Consider the following 25,660-nt stretch of genomic DNA (forward strand, 5'->3'; position numbering starts at 1 on the left):
TCATTTGTAAATCACAAATTAAATCCGCTTATGTATAAAAACAAATGTTTTTTAGGAGCTCATATTCCTCTCCCTCTCTCTCTCTCTCTCTCTCTCTCTCTCTCTCTCTCTCTCTCTCTCTCTCTCTCTCTCTCTCTCTCTCTCTCAATTCATTTCATTTGTATTGTCAAAGCAATTGGACATACATACACATACATACATATACACTCACCTAAAGGATTATTAGGAACACCTGTTCAATTTCTCATTAATGCAATTATCTAATCAACCAATCACATGGCAGTTGCTTCAATGCATTTAGGGGTGTGGTCCTGGTCAAGACAATCTCCTGAACTCCAAACTGAATGTCTGAATGGGAATGAAAGGTGATTTAAGCAATTTTGAGCGTGGCATGGTTGTTGGTGCCAGACGGGCCGGTCTGAGTATTTCACAATCTGCTCAGTTACTGGGATTTTCACGCACAACCATTTCTAGGGTTTACAAAGAATGGTGTGAAAAGGGAAAAACATCCAGTATGCGGCAGTCCTGTGGGCGAAAATGCCTTGTTGATGCTAGAGGTCAGAGGAGAATGGGCCGACTGATTCAAGCTGATAGAAGAGCAACTTTGACTGAAATAACCACTCGTTACAAACGAGGTATGCAGCAAAGCATTTGTGAAGCCACAACACGTACAACCTTGAGGCGGATGGGCTACAACAGCAGAAGACCCCACCGGGTACCACTCATCTCCACTACAAATAGGAAAAAGAGGTGAGACATTCAGATGGTAGAGTCTGAATTTGGCGTAAACAGAATGAGAACATGGATCCATCATGTCTTGTTACCACTGTGCAGGCTGGTGGTGGTGGTGTAATGGTGTGGGGGATGTCTTCTTGGCACACTTTAGGCCCCTTAGTGCCAATTGGGCATCGTTTAAATGCTACGGCCTACCTGAGCATTGTTTCTGACCATGTCCATCCCTATTTGACCACCATGTACCCATCCTCTGATGGCTACTTCCAGCAGGATAATGCACCATGTCACAAAGGTCGAATCATTTCAAATTGGTTTCTTGAACATGACAATGAGTTCACTGTACTAAACTGGCCCCCACAGTCACCAGATCTCAACCCAATAGAGCATCTTTGGGATGTGGTGGAACGGGAGCTTCGTGCCCTGGATGTGCATCCCACAAATCTCCATCAACTGCAAGATGCTATCCTATCAATATGGGCCAACATTTCTAAAGAATGCTTTCAGCACCTTGTTGAAGCAATGCCACATAGAATTAAAGCAGTTCTGAAGGCGAAAGGGGGTCAAACACAGTATTAGTATGGTGTTCCTAATAATCCTTTAGGTGAGTTCATCGTAGCTCTTAATACTCTCTTTCTGTCTGGAGGAGATATAATTGAAGTATTGTACACGTACCCGGCTACTTTCAACACCCATTGCTGCACTGATATTTTTCCCTCCATTTTTCTTTATCCATTTTTTTTTTGCTGGAAGTTCCGTCAATACCCGTCAGCCTTTAAGAGACATCATGCAGCCAGGCCTCTTGGCTTGCGGCCACACCGTCCTGAACGCGCCCGATCTCGTCTGATCTCGGAAGCTAAACGGGGCAAGGGCTCGTCAGTACTTGGATGGGTGACCTCCTGGAGATATCAGGTGCTGCAAGTTATTTCGTCTCCTGGGTAACTTTATCGTAGCTCTAAATACTCTCTTTCTGTCTGGAGGAGATATAATTGAAGAATTGTACACATACCCGGCTACTTTCAACACCCTTTGCTGCACTGATATTTTTCCCTCCATTTTTCTTTTTTCTTTTTTATTTAGCTGGAAGTTCCGTCAATACCCTCCAGCCTTTAAGAGACATCATGCAGCCAGGCATCTCGGCTTGCGGCCACACCATCCTGAACGCGCCCGATCTCGTCAGATCTCGGAAGCTAAACGGGGCAGGACCTGGACAGTACATGAAAGTGAGACCTCCTGGAAATACCTGGTGCTGCAAGCTTTTACGTCTCCTGGGTAACTTTATCGTAGCTCTTAATACTCTCTATCTGTCTGGAGGAGATATAATTGAAGTATTGTACACGTACCCAGCTACTGTCAACACCATTTGCTGCACTGATATTTTTCCATCCATTTTTCTTTTTTTTTTTTTTTTTTGCTGGAAGTTCCGTCAATACCCGCCAACCTTTAAGAGACATCATGCAGCCAGGCCTCTCGGCTTGCGGCCACACCGTCCTGAATGCGCCCGATCTCGTCAGATCTCGGAAGCTAAACGGGGCAGGGCCTGGTCAGTACTTGGATGGGAGACCTCCTAGAAATACCAGGTGCTGCAAGCTTTTTACGTCTCCTGGGTAACTTCATCGTAGCTCTTAATACTCTCTTTCTGTCTCCAGGAGATATAATTGAAGAATTGTACATGTACCCGGCTACTTTCAACACCCTTTGCTGCACTGGTATATTTCCCTCTATTTTTCTTTTTTTTTTTGCTGGCAGTTCCGTCAATACCCGCCAGCCTTTAAGAGACATCATGCAGCCAGGCATCTCGGCTTGTGGCCACACCATCCTGAACGCGCCCGATCTCGTCAGATCTCGGAAGCTAAACGGGGCAGGAACTGGTCAGTACTTGAATGTGAGACCTCCTGGAAATACCTGGTGCTGCAAGCTTTTACGTCTCCTGGGTAACTTTATCGTAGCTCTTAATACTCTCTCTCTGTCTGGAGGATATATAATTGGAGAATTGTACACGTACCCGGCTACTTTCAACACCCTTTGCTGCACTGACATTTTTCCCTCCATTTTTCTTTTGTCTTTTGTATTTTGCTGGAAGTTCCATCAATACCCTCCAGCCTTTAAGAGACATCATGCAGCCAGGTCTTTTGGCTTGCGGCCACACCGTCCTGAACGCGCCCGATCTCGGAAGCTAAACGGGGCAGGGCCTTGTCAGTACTTGGATGGGAGACCTCCTGGAAATACCTGGTGCTGCAAGCTTTTTACGTCTCCTGGGTAACTTTATCGTAGCTCTTAATACTCTCTCTCTGTCTGGAGGATATATAATTGGAGAATTGTACACGTACCCGGCTACTTTCAACATCCTTTGCTGCACTGATATTTTTCCCTCCGTTTTTCTTTTTTTTTTTTTTTGCTGGAAGTTCCGTCAATACCCGCCAACCATTAAGAGACATCATGCAGCCAGGCTTCTCGGCTTGTGTCCACACCGTCCTGAAAGCGCTCGATCTCGTCAGATCGCGTAAGCTGAACGGGGCAGGTCCTGGTCAGTACTTGGATGGGTGACCTCCTGGAAATACCAGGTGCTGCAAGCTTTATACGTCTCCTGGGTAAGTTTATCATAGCTCTTCATTCTCTTTTTCTGTCTGGAGGAGATATAATTGAAGAATTGTACACGTACCCAGCTACTTTCAACACCCTTTGCTGCAGTGGTATTTTTCCCTCCATTTTTCTTTTTTCTTTTTTCTTTTGCTGGAAGTTCCGTCAATACCCTCCAGCCTTTAAGAGACATCATGCAGCCAGGCCTCTTGGCATGCGGACACATTGTCCTGAACGCGCCCGAACTCATCAGATCTCGGAAGCTAAACGGGGCAGGACCTGGTCAGTACTTGAATGTGAGACCTCCTAGAAATACCTGGTGCTGCAAGCTTTTACGTCTCCTGGGTAACTTCATCGTAGCTCTTAATAGTCTCTTTCTGTCTGGAGGAGATATAATTGAAGTATTGTACACGTACCCGGCTACTTTTAACACCCTTTGCTGCACTGATATTTTTCCCTCCATTTATCTTTTTTCTTTTTTTTTTGCTGGAAGTTCTGTCAATACCCTCCAGCCATTTAGAGACATCATGCAGCCAGGCCTCTTGGCTTGCGGCCACACCGTCCAGAATGCGCCCCATCTCGTCAGACCTTGGAAACTAAACGGGCCAGGGCCTGGTTAGTACTTAGATGGGTGACCTCCTGGAAATACCAGGTGATAAAAGCTTTTTACGTATCCTGTGTAACTTTATCGTAGCTCTTAATACTCTCTTTCTGTCTGGAGGAGATATAATTGAAGTATTGTACACGTACCTGGCTACTTTCAACATCCCTTGCTGCACTGATATTTTTCCCTCCGTTTTTCTTTTTTTTTTTTTTTTGCTGGAAGTTCCGTCAATACCCGCCAACCATTAAGAGACATCATGCAGCCATGCTTCTCGGCTTGTGTCCACACCGTCCTGAACGCGCTCGATCTCGTCAGATCGCGTAAGCTGAACGGGGCAGGTCCTGGTCAGTACTTGGATGGGTGACCTCCTGGAAGTACCAGGTGCTGCAAGCTTTTTACGTCTCCTGGGTAACTTCATCGTAGCTCGTAATACTCTCTTTCTGTCTGGAGGTGTTATAATTGAGGAATTGTACACGTACCCGGCAACTTTCAACAGCCTTTGCTGCACTGATATTTTTCCCTCCATTTCTCTTTTTTTTGCTTGAAGTTCCGTCAATACCCGCCAGCCTTTAAGAGACATCATGCAGCCAGGCTTTTTGGCTTGCGGCCACACCGTCCTGAACGAGCCCGATCTTGTCATATCTTGGAAGCAAAACGTGGCAGGGCCTGGTCAGTATTTGGATTGGTGACCTCCTGGAAAAACTAGGTACTGCAAGCTTATTACGTCTCTTGGGTAACTTCATCGTAGCTGTTAATAATCTCTTTCTGTCTGGAGGAGATACAATTGAAGAAATGTACACGTACCCGGCAACTTTCTAACACCCTTTGCTGCACTGATATTTTTCCCTCCATTTTTCTTTTTTCTTTTTTCTTTTGCTGGAAGTTCCGTCAATACCCTCCAGCCTTTAAGAGACATCATGCAGCCAGGCCTCTTGGCATGCGGACACATTGTCCTGAACGCGCCCGAACTCATCAGATCTCGGAAGCTAAACGGGGCAGGACCTGGTCAGTACTTGAATGGGTGACCTCCTAGAAATTCCTGGTGCTGCAAGCTTTTACGTCTCCTGGGTAACTTCATCGTAGCTCTTAATAGTCTCTTTCTGTCTGGAGGAGATATAATTGAAGTATTGTACACGTACCCGGCTACTTTTAACACCCTTTGCTGCACTGATATTTTTCCCTCCATTTATCTTTTTTCTTTTTTTTTTGCTGGAAGTTCTGTCAATACCCTCCAGCCATTTAGAGACATCATGCAGCCAGGCCTCTTGGCTTGCGGCCACACCGTCCAGAATGCGCCCCATCTCGTCAGACCTTGGAAACTAAACGGGCCAGGGCCTGGTTAGTACTTAGATGGGTGACCTCCTGGAAATACCAGGTGATAAAAGCTTTTTACGTATCCTGTGTAACTTTATCGTAGCTCTTAATACTCTCTTTCTGTCTGGAGGAGATATAATTGAAGTATTGTACACGTACCTGGCTACTTTCAACATCCCTTGCTGCACTGATATTTTTCCCTCCGTTTTTCTTTTTTTTTTTTTTTTGCTGGAAGTTCCGTCAATACCCGCCAACCATTAAGAGACATCATGCAGCCATGCTTCTCGGCTTGTGTCCACACCGTCCTGAACGCGCTCGATCTCGTCAGATCGCGTAAGCTGAACGGGGCAGGTCCTGGTCAGTACTTGGATGGGTGACCTCCTGGAAGTACCAGGTGCTGCAAGCTTTTTACGTCTCCTGGGTATCTTCATCGTAGCTCGTAATACTCTCTTTCTGTCTGGAGGTGTTATAATTGAGGAATTGTACACGTACCCGGCAACTTTCAACAGCCTTTGCTGCACTGATATTTTTCCCTCCATTTCTCTTTTTTTTGCTTGAAGTTCCGTCAATACCCGCCAGCCTTTAAGAGACATCATGCAGCCAGGCTTTTTGGCTTGCGGCCACACCGTCCTGAACGAGCCCGATCTTGTCATATCTTGGAAGCAAAACGTGGCAGGGCCTGGTCAGTATTTGGATTGGTGACCTCCTGGAAAAACTAGGTACTGCAAGCTTATTACGTCTCTTGGGTAACTTCATCGTAGCTGTTAATAATCTCTTTCTGTCTGGAGGAGATACAATTGAAGAAATGTACACGTACCCGGCAACTTTCTAACACCCTTTGCTGCACTGATATTTTTCCCTCCATTTTTCTTTTTTCTTTTTTTTTTGCTGGAAGTTCCGTCAATACCCTCCAGCCTTTATGAGACATCAGGCAGCCAGGCTTCTCGGTTTGAAGCCACACCGTCCTGAACGCGCCCGATCTCGTCATATCTCAGATTCTAAACGGGGCAGGGCCTGGTCAGTACTTGGATGGGTGACCTCCTGGAAATACCAGGTGCTGCGAGCTTTTTACGTCTCCTGGGTAACTTCATCGTAGCTCTTAATACTCTCTTTCAGTCTGGAGGAGATATAATTGAAGAATTGTACACGTACCCGGCTAATTTCAACACCCTTTGCTGCACTGATATTTTTCCCTCCATTTTTCTTTTTTCTTTTTTTTTTTGCTGGAAGTTCCGTCAATACCCTCCAGCCTTTAAGACACATCATGCAGCCTGGCGTCTCGGCTTGCGGCCACACCGTCCTGAACGCGCCCGATCTCGTCAGATCTCGGAAGCTAAACGGGGCAGGACCTGGTCAGTACTTGAATGTGAGACCTCCTGGAAATACCTGGTGCTGCAAGCTTTTACGTCTGCTGGGTAACTTTATCGTAGCTCTTAATACTCTCTATCTGTCTGGAGGAGATATAATTGAAGTATTGTACACGTACCCAGCTACTGTCAACACCCTTTGCTGCACTGATATTTTTCCATCCATTTTTCTTTTTTTTTTTTTTTTTTCTGCTGGAAGTTCCGTCAATACACTCCAGCCTTTTAGAGACATCATGCAGCCAGGCCTCTTGGCTTGCGGCCACACCGTTTTGAACGTGCCCGATCTCGTCAGACCTTGGAAACTAAACGGGCCAGGGCCTGGTTAGTACTTGGATGGGTGACCTCCAGGAAATACCAGGTGATGCAAGCTTTTTACGTCTCCTGGGTAACTTTATCGTAGCTCTTAATACTCTTTATCTGTCTGGAGGAGATATAATTGAAGTATTGTACACTTTGTCTTAGGGACAGTCTGGCTAGCAGTGACTGAGTGGTTGACAGACGACAAGCAACGGAATGTACGTGCTCTGTGATGTCATAGCAGTCAGCTGAGAGAGGCTCGTGATGTCATCGCTGAGCTGTCTGTCTGTCTGTCTGTCTGTCTCTCTCTCTCTCTTTCTCTCTCTCTCTCTCTCTCTCTCTTCCTCTCAATTCAATTCATTTGTATTGTCAAAGCAATTGGACATACATACATTCATACATACATATATATATATATATATATATATATACATACATACATACATCCATACATGCTAGAAAGTCATTACTATGTTATCTTAAAGGCTAACTAAGCAGAACATATATCATTATAGAACAGAGTTCATAGGTCAACACATGGTTTTAGGGAACAGGCACGTAGGTCATACCGTTTGACATTGTCTCTAAGGTTCTCATCGTAAATAACAAACAGAAATCAAACTATCTTCTGGGCTGACCTTCTAGCTTGACCGTATCTTTCTTAAGTATACAAGAGAGAAAAACAGGTGTAAGAAAATAATTTCTAATTTTCCTTCTACACATATATACATACATACATACATATGTAGCGTTATGTTGGGTGTATTTGGATAAGAGCATTTGGGCTCTGAGCTGAAGCACTGTTCTAAAGAAGACCTCTCCCCCCCCAAAGTTATCAGATTTCCTTAGCTCATCAGCTTGGAACTGGTTTGCATCAAAGTGACAGTTTTGGGGAGGATGGCACCGAGAAGAGGCCAAATAGTTTGGAATTCTGCTATGAGATGTCTGGAGAAAGGGGCCTGTAGGTGATAAAAACTCTTTGAAGTGGATGAGAGCCGAAATCCCGACATAGAGCTACGAACCCAGGCCAACCGGCATTTCCAAAAGATGGCATGGATTGACATCAGTCATAAATAAAGCCTCCCTCCAATAGGACACTGGGGGCTGAAACCGAAATCCAATCTCAAGAACTCAGGGACCAATCACCTACTGATCTGACAGACTATAAGGAACAGCGGACAGTCTTTCTCTCTCTCTCTCTCTCACCTGAACCAGAAACTCGCTGCCACAGCTCAACCTGTAGCTCTGTTGCCAGAACCGGAATCAGAAACCAACCAAGTCTTTGCCGGCAACAGAAGAGTTAAACTGGGAGAAGGAGATTGAGCGAATAATTATTTTAAAGGACTTTATTAAATAAATAACTTTACAGACCCACCTGATCAGTGGAGTTTTACAGCTGGACAATTGACTAAGTCGACTGAATACCAAAGTGTCAGTCACTTAAATAGCTATTTGAGTCTTAAGAAACTTGACCCTTGGAACAAACAGGGCCCTGCTTTCCTCAAAGACTTTGTCTTCAAGTAACTACGGTGGAACCCTGCTTACAAAGAAGATTTTGTGCACAACCTTGGAGCCTTCAAACCAATGGAAAATCTGTTTGGAAAAGACTCTACATTCGCGAAACCCCAACTTCCAGGTGCATCGACTGAGTGGAAGTTCTTGGACAAAGCCGAACCGGACTGCCTTTGTTCCAAACCACACGGACCTCGTGCCGTGTGCTGTTATCTGAGCCCGAAGCCAGAGAGGCCTCTCTGCGACGAAGTTCACATAAGTTTAACAGTTTGGAGTTTGTGATTCATGACATTTGAGAAATCAATTAGAAATGTTAATCTGTGATTCATAACTCTAGAATGTGTAATATCATTTAGTTTTCTTAAATATAAATGTGAGTTGCATTAAACTGTTTTGTTGATAATTTTAGAAATAAAATCTGTCAACGCCGAGAAATATCTTCTCATTCCTGTTTAACTGTTTAGTCTGAAATTGACACAAGTTAATAGACATTAGATTATTGGTGGCCCTGCCTATCCTCAATCATTGAATAATAATCAGTTAAGGGAAATTGTGGTAACAAATAGGATCTTTCTCGGCACCTAAACGTAAATGAGACTGATATATATATAACGAGAAGTTACCTGACATAAATACTAACCTGCGTAGTTATTTAATGTCTGACTAATAATACTAACGAGAGACTCACCTTCGTCTTACTAACCGGTATTGTAGTCAATGTGTTTATAACCTTTTTTGTTTAACGATTTGTTAAACGGAATGTACGTGCTCTGTGCTGTCATAGCAGTAAGCTGAGAGAGGCTCGTCATGTCATCGCTGAGCTGGCTGGCTGGCTCTCTGTGTGTGTGTGTGTGTGTGTGTGTGTGTGTGTGTCTCTCTGTCTGTCTGTCTGTCTGTCTCTCTCTCCCTCTCAATTCAATTCATTTGTATTGTCAAAGCAATTGGACATGCATACATACATACATACATATATATGGAAAATAAACAATACGTGTACATCTCTTTCTGCATTAGTGGTGCCCTCACAGATGTGCAAGTTACATGACAGACAGACAGACAGACACACACACACTTTCACACACAGACAGACAGACACAGACACACACAGACACACACACACACATACTTTGACAGACAGACAGACAGACACACGCATATTATGGGTCTTTGTTGGGTAGTGAAATGGGTAGCATCAGTCGCAGTGTGGGTAATGTCAGGGAGCCAATCATAGTCCCCGTTATTTGCATATCGTGGCGCAAAGCATTCTGGGAAAAGTAACTTAACACGTTTAGTCATGTATTTGTCCATAGTTTACACATGAGATGAAAGAGACAGTATGACGTATTGAGCACCTAGGATTCCTCATGTGTATGTGAGGGGCAGAGGAACCGGATCCCAAGTGTGCGTCCCAGGTGCTATAGGTTTCAAAGCATGCAGGGGAATAGGCACCCCACCCTGACACCTATAGAAGACTGGATAGGGAGATATAAATAGCAATGGGGAGACTCTTGTACTTGGTGTGGCTCTATCCATATAGTGGGGCCAGCAGGTGCAGCAATAGAAGCTCAGCCTGGGGAGACTGGATTTAGCATTTCCTCTCCATTTTGATAACTATCCATAATCATTTCTGCAAAATACTTCTATGATACCTATGTATGTTTTTTACTTGTACTATATTATACTATCAAGTATCAGTGTACACATACAATGTGACCTGTTACATTAATACAGAGGCCACGGAAGGCCAGATCACTAATAGCCACTGTCCCCTGATATTACACTTTTTTACAATCACTTTGGCACTCATTTCAGAACCTTGATGTCATTTTTCAAAACTCTTGACACTAAACTCACACCCGATGATCAAAATGCACATTTTTCAAAACTCTAACACTTTTTTACAATTGCTTGGATACAATACACATCAACCTCAGATCATTTGTTCATTGAACTAAAATGACACAACTTAACATCAAAGTATTACCATTTCAAAATGCAATTCACACATTACATCTGAGATCACTGTCTATTCATTTCATTACAAAGATCTAACTATCAATTGATACAGCTGCTCAAAATGATAAGTGACTGTTGCATTACTCTTAATGCATAATTTTATGGAAACTGACAAACAATATTCCATGTTTCGATCATGAAAGTTTCAGGATAATGAGATCCATTGACATCAATAAACGAGGAGCATGAACCAGTTGGACTACATTATCTATGGATGTAATATTTCATCATCATTCATCATCATGTAGCACTTTTCCACACCATGTGTGCAGTGTGGAAGGAAAGTTAGAAATTTTTTCTCTAATACCTGTTTTTCTCTCTTGTATACTTAAGAAAGATAAGGTCAAGCTAGAAGGTCAGGCCAGAAGGTAGTTTGATTTCTGTTTGTTATTTACGATGAGAATCTTGGAGACAATGTCAAACAGTATGATTGAAGTGCCTGCTCCCTAATCCATGTGTTGATCTATGAACTCTGTCCTATAATGATATAAATTCTGCTTAGCTAACTTTTAAGATAACATAGTAATGACTTTCTGATTATAACCAGCTCTTTGATTTTTGTGTATAAAAGCTCTGACTGTTAAAATGAAGGCAGAGCGACTTTGGGATCTACTTGAGTCACTGTTCCTCTCCACGCTGCGTGTATTAAAGGCATTGCAACTAACGCTCCAACCTGGTTGAAGATGATTGTTCTTCCACATCAGATTTGACATTACTGTATGTATGCAGGCCCTTGTAATTGCTTTTCCAATACTGCCAACTGGTTATTGATGATTGATTTCACATTGTGGTACGAGTATCGAGTGAAATGAGTGCTATCCACCCCAGCAACACAGTGATAACATGGAGCCGGCAAGTCATCCAGGTCACAATAGAGGTCAAGCAGTGGGAGGAGGAAGACGTGGTGGTCAAAGGAATGGAAGGGGACATGCACCCCTTCTGAGAGGTGGTCGTGGGCCTCGTCATAGAGGAGGGCTTAGGCCTCACCAGAGAGGCAGCCATGGGCCTCATTTGAGAGGTGTTGGGGGAACGTGGTAGAGGACAAGGCCACGGACCAGACAGCGGCAGCAACAGCAAATAGTGTCCAGTGAAATCCGAGAAATAGTTGTAGAGCATGTTGTAAATCATGGCATGACCATGACTGAGGCAGCTACAATGATTCAATCAAACCTCAGAATCAACTCAGGATCAACTGTGGCCTCAATCATCAGAAATTTCCGTACTGAGAAGCAGCAAGTCTTCAGCATGCACTAAACATTAGGCTACTCTCAATTGTCAAATGACTGTATACTGCATACCAATGTGTAGCACAGAGTATAGTGTGCCTTTTGAAAGAAATGCAGACAGAGTGAAGCAGCTGATGACTGAGTATGTTCAGGTATGTTCAGTTTCAAGATGCCTCTTGTGAAAAATGGTTGTGAGAACCTGAACCTGAACACAGGGCTGATGGAAATTTAGAAGTACAGTAATCAATCCTTTGTTTTGCTTTTTACACTAAGCCAGGTGAGGAACACTGCAGTTGACATTTTACTGTAGTTTTGTTCTTTTTTGTAGCTAATTATTGTTGCATGGATTCAAAGAAACCTATGGTGTGATTTGATTGTATTGCATCAATACATTTCAGATTTTGTTCAATGATTCCACTGTGTCTGTAGTATTCTCTCTACTAGTCCTTTTACAGTGATGTATTTATGTGTAGTACCATAATGAAACATGTATCACATATTTTGTACTACAATATTTAATGATTGTACGAACAACTACACAGTGAAACTATCGGTATCTTCTGTGTTACTATGTTACTATGGTATTTCATGATAAATTAGTTATTTGAACCAACAAGTCTGCAAGTGCAAGGTTTCTTTAAAGATATGAAAGGCTGTCCAATGTTCAAAACATTGTATTGTGCAGTGTTACAAGTGATGACCGTTTTGAGTTTTGTGTCTAGAGTTTTGAAAAATGACATCAAGGTTCTGAAATGAGTGACAAAGTGATTGTAAAAAACTGTATATTCATCCTATTTAATGTGCTCTTTTAAAATGTACTTTTCTTTTTTATGTTGCCATTTCTGTTCTACCAATGTTTCAGTTGTTAGCCAAAGATTGACAGAGTACATCTCATACACACAGGCCAGACAGCAAGGATTTCTTTTTGAAATTCAATTACAAATGCTGCATGAATTCATCAATACGATTAGAGCTCCTGAAAACTCACTTAACAGCATCTCATTAGCAGTGAAAAGAAACCAAGAAAGTTGGGACAGTCGACTATTTACCACTATGTAACATCACCTTTTCTTTTAATAACACTTATTAAGCACTTGGGCACTGAAGACACCACTTGGTTAAGTTTAGCAAGCGGGATTTTCCCCCATTCATCCATTATGCATTTCCTCAGCTGCGCAACTGCACAGGGCCTTCGTTGTCTTAATTTGCACTTCATAGTGCGCCACACATTCTCAATTCGGAGACAGGTCAGGACTGCAGGCAGGCCATGCTAGCACCCGCACTCTCTGCCTACGCAACCATGCGCTTGAAATCTGGGCAGAATGTGGTTTGGCGTTATCCTGCTGAAAAATGCAGGGACGTCCCTGGAAAAGATGATGTCTGGATGGCAGCATATGTTGCTCCAAAATGTGTACATCTCTTTCTGCAAAAATGGTGCCCTCACAGATGTGCGAGTTACATGACAGACAGACACTCATACACACTGTCACACCCACACACACACACACACTTTCACAGACAGACACATGCACACACACTCACTTTCACACAGAGACAGACACACAAACACAGAGACAGACACACACACTTACAGACACACACACACACACTCACTTTCACACAGAGACACACAAACACATACACTTTCACACAGACACACACACACATACATACATACATATATAAGGAAAAGAAACAATACATTTAAAAATCACAAAAAGATGTAATAAAGTACAGAAAATCTAAATGTAATAAAATGTGATCTTTAATACACACAAATATGTATGGCTGGTCGGATGTGTCTTGGACTCGGGTTCCTCTTCATTACGTATAATGCTTTTGCCTTTTGCTATAGCTTTCCGTGGAGGGGATCGTGGGTGAGTTTGTACCATTCTTGGGAGGCTCTGCCTTGTTGGGGCGGAGCTGTGATCCAGGTGAACAGCAGATCGGACATAGGTGGGCATGTGGGCGGAGGAGGAAGGCCGGTCAAGCAAATAAGCTTGCTAAGGTACGCAGCAGCAGCAAGCAGCCCCACCATCCAGTCAGCCAGCCAGTCTGGCTGGCAGTGACTGAGTGGTTGACAGACGGCAAGCAACGGAATGTACGTGCTCTGTGATGTCATAGGAGTCACCTGAGAGAGATGTTTGTGATGTCATCGCTGAGCTGGCTGGCTCTGTGTGTCTTGCTGGCTGTGTGTGTGTGTGTGAGAGAGAGAGAGACTTTTTGACTTTTATCAGACTTCATTGCCTGTTTGCAACACGCAATAATTCATACAAAAGAAAATAAATAAATAAATAAAAAATAGTGTTCCCCTTTGTTTGTCTCCCCCCAACAAGCATTAACTCCGCCACTGATCTGTACACTTTTAAAGAAAGCAACCCAATACACACAACAAAACAACCATCAAATACTAAACCCTATAAATGAATTACATAATAAAAACCAACTCCCCGTCATACAATTCACAAAGGGCATCATTAATACACCAGACCTGTTCAAAACTCTCCAAATCATTCATCAGCCTGTAATAGTTAAACTCTAGTCTGACTCTGCACTTGACCAGCATGGCAAACACTCTCACTGCATCCTCACTGCCCTCCCCACACACTCTGTTCTTCCTAGTCTTATAGACGGCCATTTTAGCCTGGCCCAGCAAGAAGTTTACCAGCTGGTCCACATGTTTGGTCTTTCTGGTGTATCGCGCCCCTAAAATAAAAACCTTTGTGTTAAAAATCAGGTTAAGATCAGTAAAAAGACGAGTTAAAAGACTAAAAATGGGTGACAACCGAGAGCAAGTGCTGAAACAGTGAAACACGGTCTCTCTCTGAGCACAGAATGGGCAGGCGTCGGACACAGCAGGGTTAAGAACAGTAATAAAAGAATTGACAGCAATAATGGTGTGTAACACCCTCCACTGCAGATTGCCAGCTCTCTTATTGAGGGGGGCTTGTACAGGCTTCTCCAGGCGGGCGCAGTGTCTTCCCCCAGCCCCAGCCTGTAAAGTAATTTTAGGAATCACAAAGAAACAGTTGAAAGTGCTAAATAAGTATTTTGATGCACCATATTAATTTAGGAAATTTACATGTTGTTTTTCATCAGCTTCTGTATCTGATGGCTCCACATCACTGGCTGGATTGACAGCAACGACACTCTAAAAAAAGAAGTGTTAAGTTTGAGCATTCAGGACTTGTTTTGAAGATCCTGAATATCACTGGTCCACAATTTATCTGTGAAACTATGGGTTAATCTCCATATACAAAATACTTTTCACACACACTTTAAATTTACAACTAAATTTACATGTTGATGTCTTTCGTCAGCTTCTGTATTTGATGGCTCAATATAACTGGTTGCATTAACAGCAACGGCACACTACAAGAAAATAACATTATATTTAAACATTCAGGACTGGTTTAGCATCACCTCGAATATCCCTAGCCCTTGAGGTCAATTGTTATTGTGGTCTTCAAGACCAGTGCTTCTCAACCTTAGTCCTGGAGGAGGCCCACTGTCTGCTGATTTTCATTACAACAACATTGTAGGTTATATCAGTGACTGTGGTCCTAAAGTACCCCTATGCCTGCTGTTTTTTTTCCAGTTGAGCTCTTAATTACCTAATTGGCTTAACTGAAGCCATTTAACCCTTTTCCCAGGTCTTTGGTTGTTGATGAGTTACAAAGAGCTGGATTGTGGCCCGCCATGACTGGAAGTGAAGAACACTCACTCTAGGCCTTTAACTTAATGTTCATATGTAGGGGCCTATCCATCTGATTTGTTTTTGCACATTTATTAACAGAAAAAATGATGGTACGTGAAATCATCTGAGCTGAAAAATATAATGTTCCACCAATAATAAAATAAATGTATTAATTAAAATTATAGAGATAATAGAATGTTCACAGATTATTAGTTCAGAAAACAAAATATTTTTTTATATCTTAAATAGAATTAACACTCAAATCAGTTGTAGGGTAAACAAGGTCTATTTTTTGGATTGATTTTATAATTATACATGTATGGCTGCATGAAGCTTACCTGAGAATCTGATATTTTAGTAACTTTGTTGCTTCTTGTTGGGTAGTCCACGTTTGCCGCCGTTCTTTTTCTGTAAATGTAAATCAAAAGGCAATAATTACATACTGTAATTAAAATACAAAAAGTATAAACATTGTATTATTATTTTTTTATCCTGTTTCTCCATCTCGATGCTGTTCTTTTTGGAATTGCATATCTAGGTTTACTTAAATACTGTTTATAAGATTGTAAACTCATCATCCAAATTTCTTCATTTGCCAAACTTTATGTAGTGCGCTTGCAGTTTCAGAAGAAGAAAAAAAACTGTAACAGATGGGATATGTAGTACTTTATACTCGAGTGGTCTATGCGATTACACCCTGTTGGTGTTATTAAGAACGCCAAGTACCAGAATGCAGAGCGGGACTGTTTTTTGTGCCGTGACTTGTCGGGGGAAAAACGCGCAGAAAAAACGGACGAGAAGGTGAAGGTAGTATGGCGGTGATGCACGCGTTGGTGAAGTGGGAAAGCGGGGTCGACAAAGACTCTTACAGCGTGATTCCCACTGCTTGCTTTCGCAATTTTGATTTATTCAGCATTGCTGATGATGACGAAGAGACGACTCGAAACTTCAGAGCAGAGTGGAGAGACACGAACAAACCTCCAAAAGGTGGATGGCCTGTCCATGAAGCGCAGATCATTATGACTGGTAACAATGTTTATTTAAAAAAAAAAAACATTAAAGTCTTTACATGCTATTTGATATATACAATCACAGTATATTTGAAATTAATGTTTAAGTTATTAATGTGTTGTACTTCTAACATACTCTTATAACATGGTAGGTGGTGGTGAGGGCGCTAAAAACTCGTCATACATGACTGGCATTTGTAAGAACGATTTATTGTGTGTTGTGCTTTACAATAAAATCCCCCAAATCACAAAATAAATTAAACCAGATATAATTTAACTTCAGTTTTGATTCAGTGTTGGCTGTTCATCTTAATTTGTATGGTCAAAGCACAGTATTTTTATGACAAATAAATATAATCCCCAAATATCTGTGGACATAATGCAGGGTTTTATTTATTTTATTTTTATTTTAGGAAAAGAAGGCGAACTAAGAAGAAAACTTAATGACCTAACAAAAATGCCCTGTCCTAAAATGAAGAGAGTACCTAAACCAAACAAAAAACTTCAAATTTCAGATGATAGTGACCTTGATGAACCACAGTTACCGGTGAGATAATTACTGCAAATATTAAATAAATGTATTGCAGGATTGTTTTTTTTTAATCATATTCATATATATATATATTTTCATTTTAAACTCTTTTCCTCTCTGAATACAGCACAAAATAAGAAAGAAAACCGATGGAGCTTCAAGAATTAGATCCCGTCATATTCTACAGACATTTAAAGAGTCCAGTGAAGTTGAGCTACAGCAAAACGTTAAGCAGCTCGAAAAGGAAAACACAAGACTTAAAAATGAAAACCAATGTCTTCGAAACCGTATGGTTGATGGTAAGTTTTTTTATTTATAGCAAATAATTCCTTACCTTGATAAATGTTATTCTTCAGTAATTTAGATTCCAGAGTAATGTATTATAGTTGATCATACTGAAGTAATCTAGAACCACAATACAGACTCTTAATGTGCACTGTCTAATAGTTTAATAATACTGATTATTAAATAAAGTTTTTCAACATAACTTCATAATCCTACATTAATGACTATATGCATTACATTAGACCTGGAAATTCTTGTATTTTATCTTTTTTATTTTTTTTGTAGCTAATGTTAATGACCCACAAAAAGGTCAGTTTGCCAATAACATAGAGCAAGTCTCTCAAGTATAATTGCAGGCATTGATGGTTTTGTTTTCACTTTGCATTAAATATATTACTAGAAATGATTATCATTTAATACTAAGGTTTTTTTCTCCAGAGATTCCAGACCTTTTGGACAATCTGAAAAAAATTGTAACAAAAGCCACATTTATCAGCAATGAAGACAAAAGTGTGTCACCATCAAGTGGTTCTGACAGCCCCACAGCAAATTGTTCTGAATCTGACAAAGAATCACCAAAACAGGTATAACACTCTTGGTCTACAATATTACAAAGACAAGGTAAAAATATATATATTGAAAACAAATATTGGTTGTAAACAATCTAATGATGCTACATTATCAGTTATATTCATAGTTATAGTTGATAATAAGAATGTAATTGAATTATGGGTGTCACAGATTCACTTTATTATGTGAATTATGTGAACTACCGGTACTCCCCCCTCCCCTCCCCTGTTCCCCCACAATAAGAAAAGCACTGAAAACAGAAGACAAAATAAACAAACTGAAAAAAGTAAAGCAACAAAAAAACGCAGCCAAAGGACAGAGCTCTCAGCAGCACTCCCGCTCACTGCAGACCCCTCCCACACACTCCCAGCTGAGAGAGAGAGAGAGAGAGAGAGAGAGAGAGAGAGAGTTAGTGTCTGTCTGTCTCTCTCTCTCTGTAGATGCATCATAGGGAACATATGTAACAATCTCTCTTTTTGTTTACCAAAAATGAGAATGAACGTATTTCAAGTGGGTGTTGCCTTGGTTGGAAACGTTTTAAGATTATTTATGAAGTGTAAAGTGGATTTGTCTCAGTTCTCCGTAGTTTTCAATGTATGTGCCATTCAGTAGCGTTCATGTTACAGATGTGCCCTATGCAGTGGTAGGGTCAATAAAATGTCAGTAAAACTTTATTTTAGCAATTATGGAGGGGAAGAACTGCAAATAGAGGGTCCCCACTAATTATCTAACTTACCAACAACGTTTCAAATTAGGTCTTGCGAAGCTGCCAAATAATGCTGTATAATCGTATGTGTCTTCATACACCGGCTGCTATAGTCTGATAGCTTTGATTATATATATATATTTTCTCGTGAACCACAAATGCTATTTGCTTGATTTTTACAGAGTATGTTATAAATACCATTCTTATGAAGCCTGACAAATTGTATGATTATGAATATTTTCAAATCATTTGTTTGTTTTTCCTAACATGTTACAAATGTTCCCTATGTGAAAGATGCATTATATCTTAATAACGTCTAAACAATTAAAGATATACAGATTATTATTTTCGGTAAAGTTATAACACATTGCTATTAACTATGTGTGTCAGTAAAAGTTTAAAAAATCCTAATAATTTTTTATTGATCCTGCAAAATAAGTGTTTAGGGAACATTTGTAACATTAGGGTTACGATTTGCCATAGACGCGGAATGAGTTTGATTGTGATGTTAAATGGGGTTTAAAGACGCAGTCGCCTCGGTGATGATTACTATTGCTGTGTTTCTCCACTTCTACTCCATGCTTGGGAACGCCCACATCCAGTGACGTCAAAACCGGTGGAAAAGCGGGCCGGTTCAAAAAAGATCAGCTGGATCCCAGGCCGAGCAGCAGCTCCGGCTCCAGCACCGGCACCATGTCGCTGGAAAAGCGCTAAGTGAGCTCACAGTGAGCTCAGTGTAATGTCTGCTCTGGTGAGCTCACAGTGTGACCTAGTCGTGAGTTCACGTCTTCACTGGGTAGTCCATGACAACTTAATTGACTCAATTCTTGGGCTTAATTGGTCAAAATGACCATTGGTTGAAGGTACTCAGGGACTGATGTGTAGAGAGACTTATTAAACCTGCAGGATTGTGTTTTTCCCAGAACAGAATTAACCAGTGTAGCGTTATGTTGGGTGTATTCTGATAAGAGCATTTTAGCTCTGAGCTGAAGCACTGATCTAAAGAAGACCTCTCCCCCCCAAATTTATCAGATTTCCTTAACTCATCAGCATGTGAACTGGTTTACATCAAAGTGACAGTCTTGGGAGGATGGCACCGAGAATGGGCCAAATAGCTTGGAATCCCTGTTGTGAGATGTCTGGGGAAGGGGGCCTGTAGGAAATAAAAACTCTTTGAAATGGACGAGAGCCGAAATCCCGACACAGAGCTACGAACCCGTGCCAACCGGCATTTCCAAAAGATGGCATGGATTGACATCAGTCATAAATCAAGCCCCCCTCCAATAGGACACTGGGGGCTGAAGCCGAAATCCAATCTCACAAACTAAAGAACCAATCACCTATTGATCTGACAGGCGTATAAAGGGTAACGCACGGCATCTCTCTCTCTCTCTCACCTAAACCAGTAACTCGCTGCCACAGCTCAACTTGTATCTCTGTTGCCAGAACCGGAACCAGAAACCAACTAAGTCTTTACCAGCAACAGAAGGGTTAAACTGGGAGAAGGAGATTGAGCCGTACGAAGAATTCTTTTAAAGGACTTTATTAAATAAAGAACTTTACAGACTGCGCTGCCCGCCTGTGCCCAGCCATCCAGCTGGACAATTGACTAAGTCGACTGAATACGAAAGTCATTTAAATAGCTATTTGAGTCTTAAGAAACTTGACCCTTGGAACGAACAGGGCCCTGCTTTCCTCAAAGACTTTGTCTTCAAGTAACTACGGTGGAACCCTGCTTACAAAGAAGATTTTGTGCACAACCTTGGAGCCTTCAAACCAGTGGAAAATCTGTTTGGAAAAGACTCTACATTCGCGAAACCCCAACTTCCAGGTGCATCGACTGAGTGGAAGTTCTTGGACAAAGCCGAACCGGACTGCCTTTGTTCCAAACCACACGGACCTCGTGCCGTGTGCTGTTATCTGAGCCCGAAGCCAGAGAGGCCTCTCTGTGACGAAGTTCACATAAGTTTAACAGTTTGGAGTTTGTGATTCATGACATTTGAGAAATCAATTAGAAATGTTAATCTGTGATTCATAACTCTAGAATGTGTAATATCATTTAGTTTTCTTAAATATAAATGTGTGTTGCATTCAACTGTTTTGTTGATAATTTTAGAAATAAAATCTGTCAACGCCGAGAAATATCTTCTCATTCCTGTTTAACTGTTTAGTCTGAAATTGACACAAGTTAATAGACACCAGATTATAGGTGGCCCTGCCTATCCTTAATCATTGAATAATAATCAGTTAAGGGAAATTGTGGTAACAAGTAATGATAGGATCTTTCTCTCCACCTAAACGTTAATGAGACTGATATATATATAACGAGAAGTTACCTGACATAAATACTAACCTGCGTAGTTATTGAATGTCTGACTAACAATACTAATGAGAGACTCACCTTCGTCTTACTAACCGGTATTGTAGTCAATGTGTTTATAACCTTTTTTGTTTAATGATTTGTGTGTTATCATATGCGATCCCATGGTCTTTGATTTGGTCACGGAAGTGATTTGTCTTTGATTTGTTGATCTAGAGTTGAATTTTAATTAGTTTTTCCCTTTTGTATAATTAGTGCAGTGCTACATTTAGTCTTTGTTTTTGAATAAATTTGACAATTTATATCTTTGGAATTGGTGTCTGCGTCCAATTATTACAGAAATTGAGTTCTACAAGATTCCAGGATCCGTGATAAGGTGATACTATAAATTCACTTCTTTAATTGAATTTTATAAGTGTACCTTACGCTACACCTTTGACCACCACGTCTTCCTCCTCCCACTGCTTGACCTCTATTGTGACCTGGATCACCTGCCGGCTCCATGTTATCGCTGTGTTGTTGAGGTGGATAGCACGCATTTCACTCGATACTCGTACCACAATGTGAAATCAATCATCAATAACCAGTTGGCAGTATTGGAAAAGCAATTACAAGGGCCTGCATACATACAGTAATGTCAAATCTGATGTGGAAGAACAATTCCTTTATCCCTCTGTTCTCCACCAGGGTTGTGCTGATCGCCTCGATTGGCAAGTATGCAGTGTGAGGAGTGGATCCATGTCGTCGTTCCTAGGCACTTTACAGCTGTGTGGGTGGTCAGGAGCACCTGGTAGGGCCCTGTCCACCTGGGCTGTTGGGAGGACTTTCTCTTGTGTGCTTTGATATACACAGTCACCTTGCTGGAAGGGGTGGTAAACCTGCTGGGATGGTTCAGTCTGGGCAGCTTTCATCTGTGAATGGACAGCTTCGAAAGCACGTGTTAGTCCCATACAAAAAGACAACATAGCATCATCCATCAAGTGGATGTCCATTTCCCTTACAGACAATGGAGGAGTGATGGAGAGTCTCATAAGTCATCCCATAATAATCTCACACGGAGAAAGACCTGTTTTTCTCAATTTGCTGACGATTTCATTGTCATTAGGACTATAGGAAGGGGATCTGGACGTTTGAGTCCTGTTTGTTTGCATATATTAGACAGCTTATTCTTTAATATCCCATTTTGTTTCTCCACTGCTCCAGCTGACTGAGCCTGATGGGGCAGTGAAAATGTTGTTTACCTCGCAGGGCTTTGCATAGTTCCTGCACTATTGTCCCAGTGAAGTGAGTGTTCCTATCACTGGAAATTTCCCTGGAATGCGAAATCTACATATAACATCCCTTAACTGTATTTTTGCTACTTTTACTACTTCAGCCTTCCTACGGGATAGGCTTCAACCCATTTAGAACACCTATATATTATTACAAGTATATATTCATATCCACAACATTTAAGCTTTTGAACACAATCTATTTGCATATTGCAGGATTATGAGCTTGACAAATGTGGCAAGTTCTACAATATTGCTAAGCTGTTACTATAAAACCTGGGGCAAACCAATTTAAAAGACTGATGCACACATCCCCCCTTTGCCCGTGTGGCCAACACCATGCGCCACATGGGCAAACCAGGGAAAGAGTGCCTGTGAGGCAACCAATGCATTAGCAAATGTTTGAGCTCTCTTATGGAAGGTGCAGTGGCCAGTTGCAATTTCCTGGAGCTTTTAAAGTGCATCTCAAATTAAATTTCATCCAGCCCCAGGTCATAAAAGTCAAACCCTAGTTACGACATACATAACACATACATTTTGTTGCTTCAAAGAGAATACAAAAGTCAGCAAAACATTCTTTTTTACAAATTCAGTTTGTAAACTGTATTGTACATATATTTGTTGCGTTTTGATTTATAAACATTATACATTGTACAAATCTTAAGTGAAGGGCAATGGACTGATTCTGACTTCATGGCTGTCATTCTATTCATTTGAATAATGTGACATCTCCACTAATAGTACATTATAAATTAAACTATCAATAGAAGAATATGTGCTACTGCGGACGTCATCTGAGCAGTTTCACAATATATTGTAGATTCCTATAATCTGGAAAACCTTTAATTATAGTATTTTAACTTATTTCTCCACTGAGTCAAGCATCACTTCAGCGTAGTGGACCTCAGCATTGGTCTGTTCAAGTTGCTGTGAGGCTGTCTTTAAAGCCGCGCCCTCGGCCTACTGTGTCTCAACAAGAACACCAGCATCTTCTCCATATGGGTCAGACATCGGTTCCTTCAGGACACGATTCATAATATGCATATCTGCCATGTGGAATAAATCAGTCTGAAGACACAATGTGTGGTTCACACAACATCAGAGATCGTCCTTATAAAAGGCATCTCTATCACATTAGTTGACATTCGCACAATCTATAAGGTTTCTAGTAAAGGGAAAATTCAAAATAATAATAATCTTGATTCCAATTTATCTCATTTATCAAATTATTTCAGTACAGCACTCAGCTGTCGTCAGCAGCATCATATCTCCTGTGTTTATTGAATCAGCTTTACTTCCTAGTGTAGATACTCTTTTTGTGTGGAGTTGTCAAAGTTTCAAAACAATGTGCTTATCTTTGTCCTTTTATCTAACTTAAATACCTGAGAACATTACAATAACTATTACAGCAGCTCCTTCAACACCATAGTTAATAGTAGTTGGGTAAATGATGGCAGTTATTAATCTTTGTTTCTCAATTCATTTTTTACCAATAAACCATAATTTGAAATTATTTCCATACTCCTATTATTCCTATTTTCATTATTATTAGTTTTATGCGGTTGTCATCTAGTATGTGATGTATTCGTCTGTATCAACATCAATATTATTATCATTATTAATACAAGCAGTGTAAATTACCATTCATTACACTCTTGCTCTGTTTGTAATAAGTTATGAACCCTTACACGTACTTACAGTCTCTGCCTTGTCTCTGACTTCTCTCTCTCTCTCTCTCTCTCTCTCTCTCTCTCTCTCTCTCTCTCTCTCTCATCTCAGGCTGCTTGTCTGCTCAGGCGAACAGGGGGAGCAGAGGAGCACATACGGCCCTTGCCCCCTGCCCCCCTCTTCCTAATTGATAGGGTATTTCTGTTTGTGAAAGGACTATTTCCAAACAGTTTTATAACTTGCCATGACTATGTTTCATTAAATTAGTTATGTTACACCTTTAGTTATACCTGTAGTAACTTCATTATTTTCCCTCATATTCCAGTCAATCACCATCAGAGTCTCTCGTGGCAGTACATTTGTCTCACACAGAACAAACTCTCCTTTCTCAACCGCTTTCAATTTTGGATAACATCGCACTGCATCCCAACAGCTGTTCTTTCTCCTATTCCTAATTTCTTACAAGAAAATGCAAGTTATATTTGATCGATTTGTATTATTACTATTTATATACATTTCACTACATTATTGTAGTTAATGAATGTATTTAATCTTTGGAAAATAAGCCTTTTCATTGATCTCAATAATGATGTCCAGGTACTTCAGGAAAGCACATTTTCAAAAAATGTGTCCAGTCAATGATTTCCCCAACTAAGAACCTGCGTGGGCACTAAGACTGTCCTCCTGCGCGGCTCATGTCTTTATTGTGACACTTCCTCCTATTGAAGTCCAATCTACACCAGTACAGGTTCAGAAGAACTGTTCCCGAATCCAGATTGAACTGATCAATAGTTAATTTCTTACCTACACATTGTATTTAGGGATCTATTTCTAGGGATTTAAAAACTCTTCATTGTGGAACTCATAGCTTCCAAATGAGCACATCGTTAATTTCCTGGAGTATCTGGTTATCTATTTATCAATATGTAAGAAACCTTCACCGAATGTTTGTGGTTGCCTCGGATTCCTATTTCTAAATTTGGCTCTAATTCCATTTCTAAGATGTTACTTTTAACTTCTGTATTCGTAAGACCTATTTAAATAACTTAATTTTGTATTATTATTTCTGTTTGCAATAGCATTCTGTGTACAGTTAAATGCTGACTTTCTTGTAGGTCTGTTATTACAACATATTTAACTGGCGTTTTTTAGCTATCATTCTGTAACTATTTGTGACTTATGACTCTCTTAGTCATATTCTGGACTATACAGTACATGAAAAAGTCAAAATATGGACATTTACCTTGCGCAAACTGAAAACGTACAAACATACAAAGAGACACATATTAATTTATATCCATAGTAAATTCAGATACCATGGTTTTGGTTGGCATGTTATATTGACCTGCAGTGTCTCAAACTACCCTTATTTATTACTTATCTAGTAATTTTCCTTCAGTATCTTGAGGACTGTCATTTATACTGAAAAACATATATATATATATATTTTTAATTTGTCTTCGGGCCATTCAGATTGAATTATGCCTGTTGTCTTTTCTTTCTTTTCTCTAACAAATGTTTTAAGATAGCTAGCTTTGGTTTCTCATTTCTTAATGCTTTGTATTCCTATTTTGCAAAACCGTTTTTAGGTGCTAAAGTCTATCTGAATCAAAAGTCCCATCTTCTGGAAACCTTAATTTTCTGTCACCTATTGTCCAGTCAAACGCACCGCTTCACTCCATAGTTATCATACATGTACCTTACATGTGTACCTTTAAGTGGCGGGTCGCCCATCTTACTAGAGCTGTTCCCACACAGTAACACGTTTTCCCATTTTCTATGTATCGTTTTGTACACAACAACCAAGGCGTGCAAGCCCGCAAAATAACAATAAACGACAGGGGAGAAAACATAGCAAAAAACAAGAAAACACAAATAATACTAAATCCTATATAGGAATAACAACAAACATGCTTTTCAATGTTTGCATTTATAGAACTTGTATATAACTTA

General features: G+C 40.7%; 2 non-coding genes and 14 pseudogenes across 2 annotated transcripts; all 16 read left to right on the forward strand.

The window, feature by feature from the left end:
* Positions 1-1,537: 1,537 nt before the first annotated feature.
* On the forward strand, positions 1,538-1,656 carry LOC136739833 (uncharacterized; annotated as a pseudogene).
* A 215-nt stretch (positions 1,657-1,871) lies between these two features.
* LOC136739789 (uncharacterized) lies at positions 1,872-1,990 on the forward strand (annotated as a pseudogene).
* A 215-nt stretch (positions 1,991-2,205) lies between these two features.
* On the forward strand, positions 2,206-2,324 carry LOC136739639 (5S ribosomal RNA). The gene has a single exon (XR_010812961.1). It is a non-coding gene; the product is annotated as a 5S ribosomal RNA (ribosomal RNA).
* Positions 2,325-2,533: 209 nt separating this feature from the next.
* LOC136739793 (uncharacterized) lies at positions 2,534-2,652 on the forward strand (annotated as a pseudogene).
* Positions 2,653-2,867: 215 nt separating this feature from the next.
* On the forward strand, positions 2,868-2,976 carry LOC136739842 (uncharacterized; annotated as a pseudogene).
* A 213-nt stretch (positions 2,977-3,189) lies between these two features.
* On the forward strand, positions 3,190-3,308 carry LOC136739846 (uncharacterized; annotated as a pseudogene).
* A 216-nt stretch (positions 3,309-3,524) lies between these two features.
* Positions 3,525-3,643, forward strand: LOC136739901 (uncharacterized; annotated as a pseudogene).
* Positions 3,644-3,857: 214 nt separating this feature from the next.
* On the forward strand, positions 3,858-3,976 carry LOC136739926 (uncharacterized; annotated as a pseudogene).
* A 214-nt stretch (positions 3,977-4,190) lies between these two features.
* On the forward strand, positions 4,191-4,309 carry LOC136739875 (uncharacterized; annotated as a pseudogene).
* Positions 4,310-4,851: 542 nt separating this feature from the next.
* On the forward strand, positions 4,852-4,970 carry LOC136739836 (uncharacterized; annotated as a pseudogene).
* Positions 4,971-5,184: 214 nt separating this feature from the next.
* LOC136739927 (uncharacterized) lies at positions 5,185-5,303 on the forward strand (annotated as a pseudogene).
* Positions 5,304-5,517: 214 nt separating this feature from the next.
* Positions 5,518-5,636, forward strand: LOC136739876 (uncharacterized; annotated as a pseudogene).
* Positions 5,637-6,177: 541 nt separating this feature from the next.
* LOC136739913 (uncharacterized) lies at positions 6,178-6,296 on the forward strand (annotated as a pseudogene).
* Positions 6,297-6,512: 216 nt separating this feature from the next.
* On the forward strand, positions 6,513-6,631 carry LOC136739697 (uncharacterized; annotated as a pseudogene).
* Positions 6,632-6,848: 217 nt separating this feature from the next.
* On the forward strand, positions 6,849-6,967 carry LOC136739775 (uncharacterized; annotated as a pseudogene).
* A 6,486-nt stretch (positions 6,968-13,453) lies between these two features.
* On the forward strand, positions 13,454-13,568 carry LOC136739948 (U5 spliceosomal RNA). Its single transcript, XR_010813021.1, has one exon. It is a non-coding gene; the product is annotated as a U5 spliceosomal RNA (small nuclear RNA).
* Positions 13,569-25,660: the final 12,092 nt, after the last annotated feature.

This window comes from Amia ocellicauda, unplaced genomic scaffold, assembly GCF_036373705.1.
Source record: "Amia ocellicauda isolate fAmiCal2 unplaced genomic scaffold, fAmiCal2.hap1 HAP1_SCAFFOLD_62, whole genome shotgun sequence".
Classification (NCBI taxonomy): Eukaryota; Metazoa; Chordata; class Actinopteri; order Amiiformes; family Amiidae; genus Amia; species Amia ocellicauda.